Source organism: Heteronotia binoei, chromosome 5 (assembly GCF_032191835.1).
Source record: "Heteronotia binoei isolate CCM8104 ecotype False Entrance Well chromosome 5, APGP_CSIRO_Hbin_v1, whole genome shotgun sequence".
Classification (NCBI taxonomy): Eukaryota; Metazoa; Chordata; class Lepidosauria; order Squamata; family Gekkonidae; genus Heteronotia; species Heteronotia binoei.
Genome location: NC_083227.1, coordinates 98,410,465 through 98,421,693, shown reverse-complemented (window position 1 = coordinate 98,421,693; position 11,229 = coordinate 98,410,465). Strand labels below are relative to the sequence as shown.

Below are 11,229 nucleotides of genomic sequence, written 5' to 3'. Positions count from 1 at the left end.
CCAAATCCAATCTTACCACTATTCTTCTCGCTTTGAGAACAATATTTTTCAATCATATGGTTTTCAAGGTAGAGCCTCTGATAATAATTTAAGTATTAGCAATTTAAAGGGCTATTTTCTAGCACTTCCTGCTGCAACTGTTATTGACATAAGGTTCTGTTGACTTCTATTGACTTGAATTCCATTCTCTTTATAGAAATTCTGTATGTAGTGTTGGCATTCATGGCCTTTAATAGCATGTCATAATCACCTTTCAGGGATAGTGATATTAGGTATGCTTCACTAGCTAGCTCAGCTCTGAAGTTTCTAATTTGTTGCTTCATTTCACAAGAAGCCTCAGTGTTCTGGCCAACATTCAGCTCCGGTTGTTAGCTGCATTTTTGTTAAATATTCTTGCAATATCTTTAACATGCTGGAGTAATTCAAATCACCATGATATTTAGGATGCTTCTGCAATTCTTCTCATACAAATTTCTCCCTAGATTTTTGGGTCCTGAATTACCAAGTTGTGTTCCCAAAGTTCAAAAGAGGTACTAGGAATTCCCCATTGTTCATTTTTGATTCATGACTTTTCCACAGAGTACTAGCAGGGTGCACTTAGCTGCAACTTTCTTCTTGTATTTTGCATTTCAGTTTGTATGAGTATCCAGGTTCTGATGGCGTACTCCCAACAGTTCTTAGTGATCTCAAATGTGAAGTTGTTGATCTACTAGCTTGTATATGTAACTTGTCACTAAAATCAGCAGCTGTTCCAAAAGACTGGAGAGTAGCAAACATTACACTGATTTTTGAAAAGGGGTCCAGAGAGGAACCAGGAAATTACTGGCCAGTTAGCCTACCATCTGCTGCAGGTAAATTAGTAGAAACTGTATTCAATAAGAGAGTTATTAGGCACACAGAAGAACAAAGTCTGCTGAGGGAAAATCCGCATGGGTTCTGCAAACAGAACTTCTGCCTCACCAATTTCTTGGAGTTCTTTGAGAAAGTGAACAAGCATGCAGATAACTGTGACTCAGTAGACCTGGTAGACTTTCAAAGGTCTTTTGACAAGTTACCTCACCAGACTTCTGAGTAAGCGTAACATAAGAGGTTGGTTTGTTTTGATTTAAAAAATGGTTAAACAATAGGAAGAAAATAGTAGGAATAAATGGGCAGTTCTCAAGATGGAGGTGTGAAGAAAGGCTCATTTCAAAACTCCACTTTGTGTTTTAATGATTTTTTTTCCTTTGGCTTTGAGCCATCTGAGCATTTGTCTGTAAGAAAGGAAGCCAGGAGACATTTTGTCCCTCATAAACTTATGCACTGAAATTATGTCTTCGTTGATGTTATGAAATAAAATTATTATTCCGTGCCTGAGGAAATTTATGAAACAGGAATACTGTCCTGTCGCAGGCATATTTTTTCATGGAATTTGATGACATTGGAACATGACTGCATACATTGGCTCTACTGGAATCTACATGATTACTATAAACTGAGTATTTTATTATTGGACTGAGTTTTAATGGCTATATTTTGAGGACTGTAGTTTTTGCCTGTCTTTTTTGTAATGAATGTATGTTTATGTTGTTAGTCTTATAGAGTGACCTCTCTCATTGCACTTCTTGCCTTCTTGGAATGGAGGAAGTCAGTCAATGGCTTTCCTGATGTACTTCAGCTCACTTTCATATAAATGCAAACTGATCTAACAGGAGAAATAATGGGTGAGTTATGCTCTCTTCCTTCCCTCCCCCCTTCAAAGAGGGAACAAAGTTTTGGAGGGACAGAATACTAGAGGGTCTACTCTACAGGAAGGAGATTCCTGGATATCTCCAGGAAACTCTTCTTTGACCTGGTGTGACCTGGTCAGTATAAGGAGAAACAGACAATGTCACTTTTAAAGCTAAGGGACACAACTCCTTGCCCTTATGGAATACTACCAGAATTGGAGGAAAAGTTTAAAATAGAAACTTTAGCCTAAGTCACTGCCTGAAAACTCTTTATTCACAGTGAAGAACTGAGGATCAGGTTCAGCAGAAGAGATTGGTCAATTGGTTGAAACGGCAAGTCTAGTCAAATAGAAAAGGAATATTGCTCCTAGGAAACAGATAATTTTTTCCATCTCAGTTATTCATCTCATAAGGGCCCCCTGGTTGGCATGAAAAAGGAAATGGTCTTAGACTCCTCTAGAGTCAAAGGGAATTCTATAATTTCACAAGGGAAGGGTTTAAGTACAGGAGGAAAATACTAGCCTCCAGGAAACTAAGATAGTTAAATGAATCTTCATCAAAACACCTTGTTGCTGTTAAGAAATCTCCAAGATAAACACACCTCTCATTCAGAGTAGGGAACAGTGATTTTGGTGATGGGAAATCTGCCAAGCAGAACTGAACAAGAAAGGGGTCCTTCATAAGACTCTTTTCTTTGGGTGAAGAGTCCATGGGAGGAGGCAGCCGTCCTCTCACACTTGCCCTCAAGAACTGGAGCAAGCTTCAAGCTGATGGAAAGTGTAGAGAGCTAGAACTCCTAAGCTAAAAGAGCCTGACCTATATTTTAACATCTGATAGGGCATGTATAGAGACATGGACACAGGATTTCTTTTGGAACCCCTTGCTTAGTCTGGTTCTGTTCTTAAGGTATGCTTGTAAACAATTTCTTTTTAATAATTACTGTATAACTTTTGATGCTGGCCATGGTTCTCTGTACCACAGACTTCCACTATCTCAGACACACTATTTTAAAAGAAACTCCAGGCAAGTTGGCAAGTGGTCATTCCTCCAAGGGCATGCAAAGCAGTACTCTCTCCCCATGGTGATCAGATGCTGGGCAGTGGGAGACACAGATGCAGGGCTTCAGAACTGAGAATGGAAGCTAGGAGTCCTCCCAGTGGATAATTCCTGAAACAGGTCAGGTGGTGGTGGTAGTTACCAGAGAGAGAAAAAAAACCTGCCTTGTTGGATCAATTGGTATGCTAAGTGTAAGTCTATATTCCATTTACAGGGCCTTGCTGGCAGCTCCTGTGATTGAGGCTTGAGGGCACTACTGCAGAGAAGACCTGCCTGCAGAGCACAGAAGTATATGCTAATAGAGTCTGACCTAGCTGAGACTGTGTGTAGTTCTGACCACTAGGGTTGCCAGGTGTGTTGGAAAATACCTGGAGATTTTTGGGGGTGGATTTGGGAGAGGGTGGGGTTTGGGGAGGGGAGGGGAAGGGCTTCAGCATGGTACAATGCCATAGAGCCCACCCTTCAAAGCAGCCATATTCTCCAGGGATGCTCCCCCCCAGACTGTTTTCTAAAGTCACATCTCAGAGGCACTGCCTTCAGCTGCTTCTTGCAGTTCAGAATTTGTGTGGAGACAGGGGCGTTGTTCTGCACAACTTCTCACAAAGAGATCAAAAGACCTATTTTCTGGATTTCCTACAGTTTCGTTGCAAATATTAAGCCTTCATCAATTGTGACGGTAATGAACGGGTTAACAAGAAAACTAAGGACGCATAGAGCCTGCGTCAGATGACCTGAGGGTGGGGGCCAGAGTGCTCGGAACTTTCAGAGGTGATTGACAGCTAACAGCTGAGGGCAGTTAGTGTCGAACAGATTCTGAGACTGCTGAAGAGAGCAGTTGGTCTGAGAAGGAGCTGAGACAGGAGCTGAGGAGAGTTTTCGAGAGAAGCAAAGCTCACTGTTCACTCTATTAAGACAGCCAAGGGGCTGTGTGTGACTAAAGGAGAGTCACAGTAAAAGACCTGAGAGGTCACAGACACACTTCTCTTAAGAGCTAAAGAGGTAGTTGAGGGAAAGATGTGGGTCTAGAAGTCTGAAGGGCTGGGAGAAGAGACACCAGTCGACTTAAGGGACTTGGCACATTATACCCAAGAGGCCAACCCAGAATAGTGTTGGAGAGTGAAATCTATATGATCTGTGAAACCTGAAAGACCTAAGCGATATTATAAAGCCTGAACTACGAAGAAACTGTTAACTGCTTGAGATACAATATAGCCCATGTATATATTTCCCATTCCCCAGTTGAAGACGGTGTGTGTACGTTAATAAATTTCTGTGGTTTACTTTAAAGCTCTCTGGTGCCAGTATATTGGGAAAGCTATCAAAGCTGCTGTGGTCCCCTACCTACCAACTGAGTTTATATCCATCTGAAAGCAAAACAAACCCCCCGAAGAGACTAGTAATGAGAAATCTATATTACACCCACCCCTTGTGTTTCATAGTCGTGAAGTAAAATTCAAAAGGAAGAGCTGAGGCGGAAGAGGGGCTGGGGTAGCCATAAGCCGCATATAGAAACGATCCAGTGAGACCGCAAGGCAGGCTGTTATATCAGTCTTCTCTCAGAGCTGTTTTAACTGGAGCCACAGTACAAAGAATTCATTCACGGATCAACGTGTAATTAGTAATTAATTAACATGTTGTGGATAAACAGCAGGGAAGGTAGATAATGGGGACTTCCAGGCCTAAACACAACAGTGGATCTCAGTACTTTTAACTGTGATGTTTGCTTTACCTGCATGGCTTTGTTTGCATAATAATAATCAAGATTTTGAATTAACTTGATCTCAAATATGATGGCTTTTTTCAGAACAATACTAATGTGTGATTGAATTTGAATGAACCAGCCTCTAATAACTACATCCTTTCTCACAATTTTAATCTATTTTATTTCTCCCGTTGTACCACAACTGTGTGAATAATGACTTCTAGGCTATGGGATCTGACAGTGTAATGGCTGGTCATGTTATGTACATTCTGAGACTTCTAAAAAATAAACATTTATGTGTTATACAAGTTACTTTAATAATATGCATGCAAAAATTTTATCACATTGAGATCTTTAATTGGAGCTGAAGGGGGACCCCTGAATAATTAATGAATACCCCTATAATAATGAATGAAAGCATGCTTCTGCCTTCAAAAAGAGTGTGTCTGATGCAATATTCGTTAGAAGCACAGATAGCCTTCAGTGGGTGTGGGTTCACAGATGTGTATTAGGATAACACAAAGGAGCCTCACTGAGAAACTTCTTGCTGGAGCTGATAACGCATGGAGGCAGGACGTATGGAAAACTACTAGAAGGAGAACAAGGGGGGGGATCTGTTTATCTGTTTTGAATCAGATAAACTTGTGTAGCCTGCCTGTTAAGCTTGCTTTGTGCTTACAAAGACAGTCTGAGGATCGGGGGGGGGGGAGGTTCAGTATTTTTGGAGCTATGATGCTCAACTGGACCCTGCTTATGGTACCAGAAGTAAAATACCTCGCTTCATACCAGTAATGTGTGCGGCTCCGTTATTTTCCTGCTACATTAAAATGGTGCGATTAGCCGGGAAAAGACGGGGCAGGATTTTTCCTTCCCCTTGGGCTGGCTGCATAACCGTTTGCCTTCCACCCTCGTGGCGGGAAGAACAGATTAGGCGCCACGGTCACATTTTTGATCAAGTCCAGCTCACTTCGCCCCAGTGGGAGAAGGTGCCCAGCCAGCCAACCAAGATCCCACACCTGGTTGAACCGATGTGTGCAGGGAATTGGAAGATCTTCAGGATTGTGAGTATGAACTGTCTGGAAATCTGGATTACCTCTCCTTAGAAGAGAAGAAGGGTCTGATCACCCCTTCCCTGTTCAGTAGGCTCCATTCTGGCGCTGAAGCACAAAGGCTAGGATCTGGGAGGATTTCTGTGGTGTGTGTGTGTGTGTGTGAATGAGAGGAGGCACAGCCTTCAAGCAATTTTTGTACCCACCGGTACCAAGGTTCTCAGCCATGCGAATGCGTCTGAGCTGGGGAAGTGGGGAAGCGATTGGATATGGCTTCCTTTGTGCCTGGAGCTGTCAGAATCCCACTGGCAGCTCACCCTCCCTAGCCTCTGTGTTTCAAAGCGTGTCTTGTCTAAATGTCTGGTGCCATGGGTGGAATTCAGTCAAAAACTCCGCTAGAATATATGTGTAAGAATTTTAAGGAACATTTCTGTGATGATTATGGAGTCAAACTGACTCCTGAAACTCTGAAAGCGTTATGTCAGAAAGACTGGGTAGCCTTACATGTAGAATGGCCGCCCGAGGGTAGCTTTGACCAAGGCTTGGTTCACCGAGTTTATAAGAGCGTGGTACAGTCCCCAACTCGTGAAAGTCAGTTTCCCCACATTGATAGTTGGGCAGCTATGATACAGAAGTCCTATTGGTGGCCAGAGAAGTTACAGACCATAAAGAAAAATTGGTCTCAGAGGGCAGTTGATAAAGCTGCAAGTCAAGTTATGGCTTTGCGTCGGGATGTGTTAGTAAAAACAACGATCCCTCCAAAGAAGGAAAAGCCTCCAGTGTTAGATGCCGATACCGAAGACCCCTTGGCTAGTCCCCCGCCATATGTTCCAGTATATCCTCTTCCCCCAATGCAGCCAGCTGAAGGAGGTGCTGAGGCAGCAGAAGGAGGTACTGATGGCAAGGATCAAGTGCAGCTAGCTAAGGGCGCTTTAAAATCCTTTGATGATGAGAGCCAGGAAATAGAGATGAATGAGGGAGCTAGAGCTGGAAAAAGGCGAGTGACACCCCTGCGAACTCTAAATTTGGTTCAGCAGTTGTTTTCAGAGCAACAGCTCCTCGTTACTCCACGCCTGTGTTTAATAGTCAGAGGTTGGCTGCAAGTTTTAATTCACCTCCTGAGTCTTCCCTGCATACAGAACTCTCATCAAGTACTGAGAAAACTTCTAGTTCTTCTACGGCTTCACCCCTAACTTTTCCAGGCTCACTGCTAGCTCCGCTTCGGGAAGTCCATATCCCTCAACAGCCTGGCCTTGGTATTGAGACCCGATACATGTATGTGCCTCTCACTTCAAGTGATCTAGTAAACTGGAAAACCCATACTGTTGCATTTTCTGATAATCCTGCCCAAATGACAAATCTGCTAACCAGTATTATGGCTATGCATCAGTCTACCTATGCAGACTGTCAGCAGCTTTTACTGGCCCTCTTCACAATTGAGGAGAGAAGCCGAATCATGCATCATGCTCGAAAACATGTAGAAGGAAAAGTTCCTCAGGGAACTACAGATAGAGAGGAGTGGATAAAGCCCCGTTTTCCTGCAACAGATCCAAATTGGGACCCCAATTCTCATATTTCCAAAGAGCGTCTACCAGAATACAGGCAGGCAATCTTAGAAGGGATGAAAAAAGCAGGCAAGAAGTCCATTAATATGTCTGAAGTCAGCGAAGTACTCCAGAAAATAGATGAAAGCCCTGGAGCTTTTGCTGAGCGCATGATGCAGGCATTCCGAATGTATGCTCCATTCGATCCTGAGGCTGCAGAGAACTTGCGCATGGTAAATACAGCTTTTGTTGCTTAATCCTATGCTGACATTCGCAAAAGGCTTCAGAAGCAAGATGGCTTTGCTGCATGAATTTATCCCAACTGTTAGAGATTGCCCAGAAAGTTTATGCCAATCAGGATGTAGACCTGAAGCGGGAGGCAGAAAGAAAGATGAAAAAGAAGGCTGATTTGTTGGCAGTAGCTTTGGCTGGGCAGCCACCTATGAGAGGCAGAGGGGCTGCTCGAGGGCAAGGAATGAATGGCAGAAATCAAAGAATGGTGATGACCAATTTGAAGCCAAACCAGTGTGTGTTTTGTAAGGATTTTGGGCAATGGAAAGATTCATGCCCGAATCGACCCCCCCCCTCCGCACACAAGAAATTCAAAATGCTCCTAGACAGATGACAGGACTGGAGTTTAAAGGCTGGGGGAACAGAGGAGCCAGTTTGAGGGGAAGAGGAAGAGGCCAAGTCCAGAGTGGCAGATATTGGAGAAACGAAGAAAAGCCTGTGCAGGGCTTGGTTGGGCTGGAAGGATGGGATGACTAGGACAGACCAGGCACCGACAGTCCTGACCCTGCGAAGCCTATGGTCACAGTCGATGTTGAGGGTCGGGAGATGGCATTCCTTGTGGATACTGGGGCTATGCAATCTGTTGTGCCTGATAAGATTGCCCCTTCAATTTGCATGTATATTAATATAATCGGAACTACAGGGCATAAACAATTCAGACCACTTCTAATCAAACGAACTTGTACAGTAGGAGGCCATGTGGTCTGTCACAATTTTGTCCATTTGCCTGATTGTCCAGTGCCACTGATGGGAAGAAATTTGCTTTCCAAGTTAAGAGCCCAATTGACATTTGAATCAGAAAGTCTAATGAACTTTGTGCTGCCTTATATAACCTCAGAAAGCGAATTATATTATCAAGGTGTATATGTTTTAGAATGCCCCCAAGAAGAGGAGTGGAGGTGTTACCAAGCAGCTTCTGTAATGGCTATGTCAGAAGTCTGGGTTCAACAATTTCCAGATGTATGGGCAGAAGAGAACCCGCCTGGGCTAGCAGTAAACCATGTGCCTATTAAGGTAGAATTAATCCCAGGGGCCGTTCCAGTCTGAGAACACCAGTACCCGATCCCTAAGTAGACAGTAGCTGGCATCCAGAAACACCTTGACAGGCTTCTTGAATATGGAATTCTTGTAGAATGTCAGTCTCCATGGAACAGTCACCTTTTGCCAGTCCAGAAGCCGGGCACCAATGATTACAGAGCAGTACAGGATTTACGCTCTCTTAATTCTTACACACAGACTTTGCATTCTGTCGTTCCAAACCCATATGTCTTGCTGGGACTTATACCTGCTTCAGCCACTTACTTCTCAGTGTTGGTCTCATGGATGCGTTCTTTTGTTTAAGACTGGCACCTGAAAGTCAGCCACTGTTTGCCTGCCAGTGGGAAGAAAAAAAGACTGGTAGAAAGCTACAATATACATAGACCCGTTTACCCCAGGGTTTCAAAAATTCACCCACCCTTTTTGGTAATGCCCTCAGTAAGGACTTGAGCCGGTTCCCAATTGTGCCAGGAGAAGCTGTGTGCCTTCAGTACATTGATGATATTCTGATAGGGGGCAGAGACTTACAGACTTGCCAAGGTGCCACTGCTGCCCTGCTAACACTTCTGACTGAGGTTGGGTATAAAGTGTCTCAGAAGAAAGCTCAGCTATGCCAAGAGACAGTGAAATTTTTAGGCTTCCATATATCCCAGGGCAGACGGCACCTAGGCAGGGAGTGAAAAGAGACTGTGTGTGCCATTCCTGTGCCCACTACCAAGTGCCAGCTGAGAGAATTCTTAGGAGCAGCAGGGTTCTGCAGAATTTGGCTCCCCAATTTTGCCATAACAGCTAAGCCCTTATACGAAGCCACTAAGGGGGGAGAAAAAGCACCTTTTGAATGGAAGAGCAATGTCAAAATGCTTTTGAAGCTTTAAAATGCCAGCTCATGCAGGCCCCAGCTCTGGGACTACCTGATACTGACAAGCTCTTTACTCTGTATGTGCATGAGCAAGAAGGAATAGCTGCAGGCGTTCTAACTCAATTGCTGGGATCCTGGTCCAAACTGGTGGCATATTTGTCTAAGCAATTAGACACTGTAGCAAAAGGGTGACCCCCTGTTTGCGCTCAGTAGTGGCTGTCGCGGAACTTGTGAAGGAGGCAGACAAGTTTACCTTTGGAAGTCAAATTGAAGTAAGAGTTCCCCACTATGTGCAAGCCCTTCTGGAGCACAAAGGGAACTACTGGTTCACCAATGCCCATATGATCAGATATCAGGCACTTATGTGTGAAAATCTCAGGGGCCGTTTTCGCACTCACGTTTTACTGGCGCCACGACCCTCCTCACGCCGGCGAATCTGCATGGATTTCGCACCAGAAGCGCCGGCGCACCCAGAAGCGCCGGCTACTTCCGTCGCTAAGCCAGCGCAAACGGAAATCGCAAAGATGCAGGAAAACGTTTGCGCTGGCTTAGCGACGGAAGTAGCCGGCGCTTCTGGGTGCGCCGGCGCTTCTGGTGCGAAATCCATGCAGATTCGCCGGCGTGAGGAGGGTCGTGGCGCCAGTAAAACGTGAGTGCGAAAACACCCAGAGTGAAAATAGTGACTGTGTCAGCTCTGAACCCAGCCTCTTTGTTGCCAACTCCTGGTGATGCATTGGAGCATGATTGCTTAGAGGTTATGGAAGAAGTATTCTCCAGCTGGCCAGATCTGAAAGAGGTCCCATTTTCAGATCCTGATATTGAATATTATACCGATGGGAGTAGCTTTATCCAGGATGGGAAGCGCAGAGCAGGATATGCAGTGATAGAAGCAGAACCGCTGCCTGTTTCAACCTCTGCACAGAAAGCTGAGTTAATTGCCCTCATCAGAGCATTTTGGTTAGCAGAGGGACTTAAAGTAAATATTTACACAGATTCTAAATATGCTTTCATGATGCTGCATGACCATGGAGCCCTATACAAAGAGAGAGGCTTAATTACTGCGAGTGGCAAAAGAATTAAAAATGGTAAAGAGATCTTGGAATTGTTAAAAGCTCTCTGGGCACCCCAGCACATAGCTGTCATCCATAGCTGGGGACATCAGAAGCCTCTAAGTCCGGTAGCAAGAGGAAATCAGAAGGCAGATTTAACAGTTAAGGGGGCAGCACTAAAGCCTTATCAGGGAAGCACAGAAATTCTGCCTGTTTTTCGAGTTTCCTTAACCGAATGGAGTTCTCGGTATTCACTAGCTGAGGAGCAGTGGGTTCAAACTCAAGGGGCAGTAACCAAATGAAGGGATGGCTGGTATGTTCTCCTCGATGGCAGAATTTATGTTCCAGAAGCTGTCGCATGGCCATTAATTCAGAATCTGCATAAGGGAACACATTATGGAAAGACTGCACTAGAACACTCTGTGAGTCAGTGGGCATATATTAATCATGTGAGTTCACTGACAGCCCAAGCCTCTGCACAATGTGTTACATGTGCAAAGAATAATCCAAGGTCAGGTCCCACTCAACTCCTTGGGAGTCAGCCAGTGGGAGCAACACCTTTCTCCTCCCTAGTTGTGGATTTCACTGAGATGCCCAAAGTTGGACATTACCATTACATGCTTGTATTTGTTTGTACGATGTTTGGATGGATTGAAGCTTACCCCACAAGCACTGAGAAAGCCAATGAGGTTGTAAAAGCCTTATTAAAAGACATTGTGCCTAAATTTGGTTTACCTGTAATCATCGGGAGCAATAATGGATCATCGTTTATAGAGAAAACTGTACAGGGTGTGTCTATGTTGCTTGGTATTACCTGGAAATCGCATGCAGCCTACCACCCACAGAGTTCAGCAAAAGTTGAAAGGGCTAATAGAACTTTGAAGAATGCCTTGTCTAAACTCTGTCAGGAAACCCATTTGCCATGGACTACA

The 11,229-nt window shown here is 44.3% G+C and overlaps 1 pseudogene; it reads left to right on the top strand.

Annotated features, from left to right (window-relative positions):
* Positions 1-5,884: 5,884 nt before the first annotated feature.
* On the top strand, positions 5,885-10,599 carry LOC132572026 (uncharacterized; annotated as a pseudogene).
* The last annotated feature ends 630 nt before the right edge of the window (positions 10,600-11,229 follow it).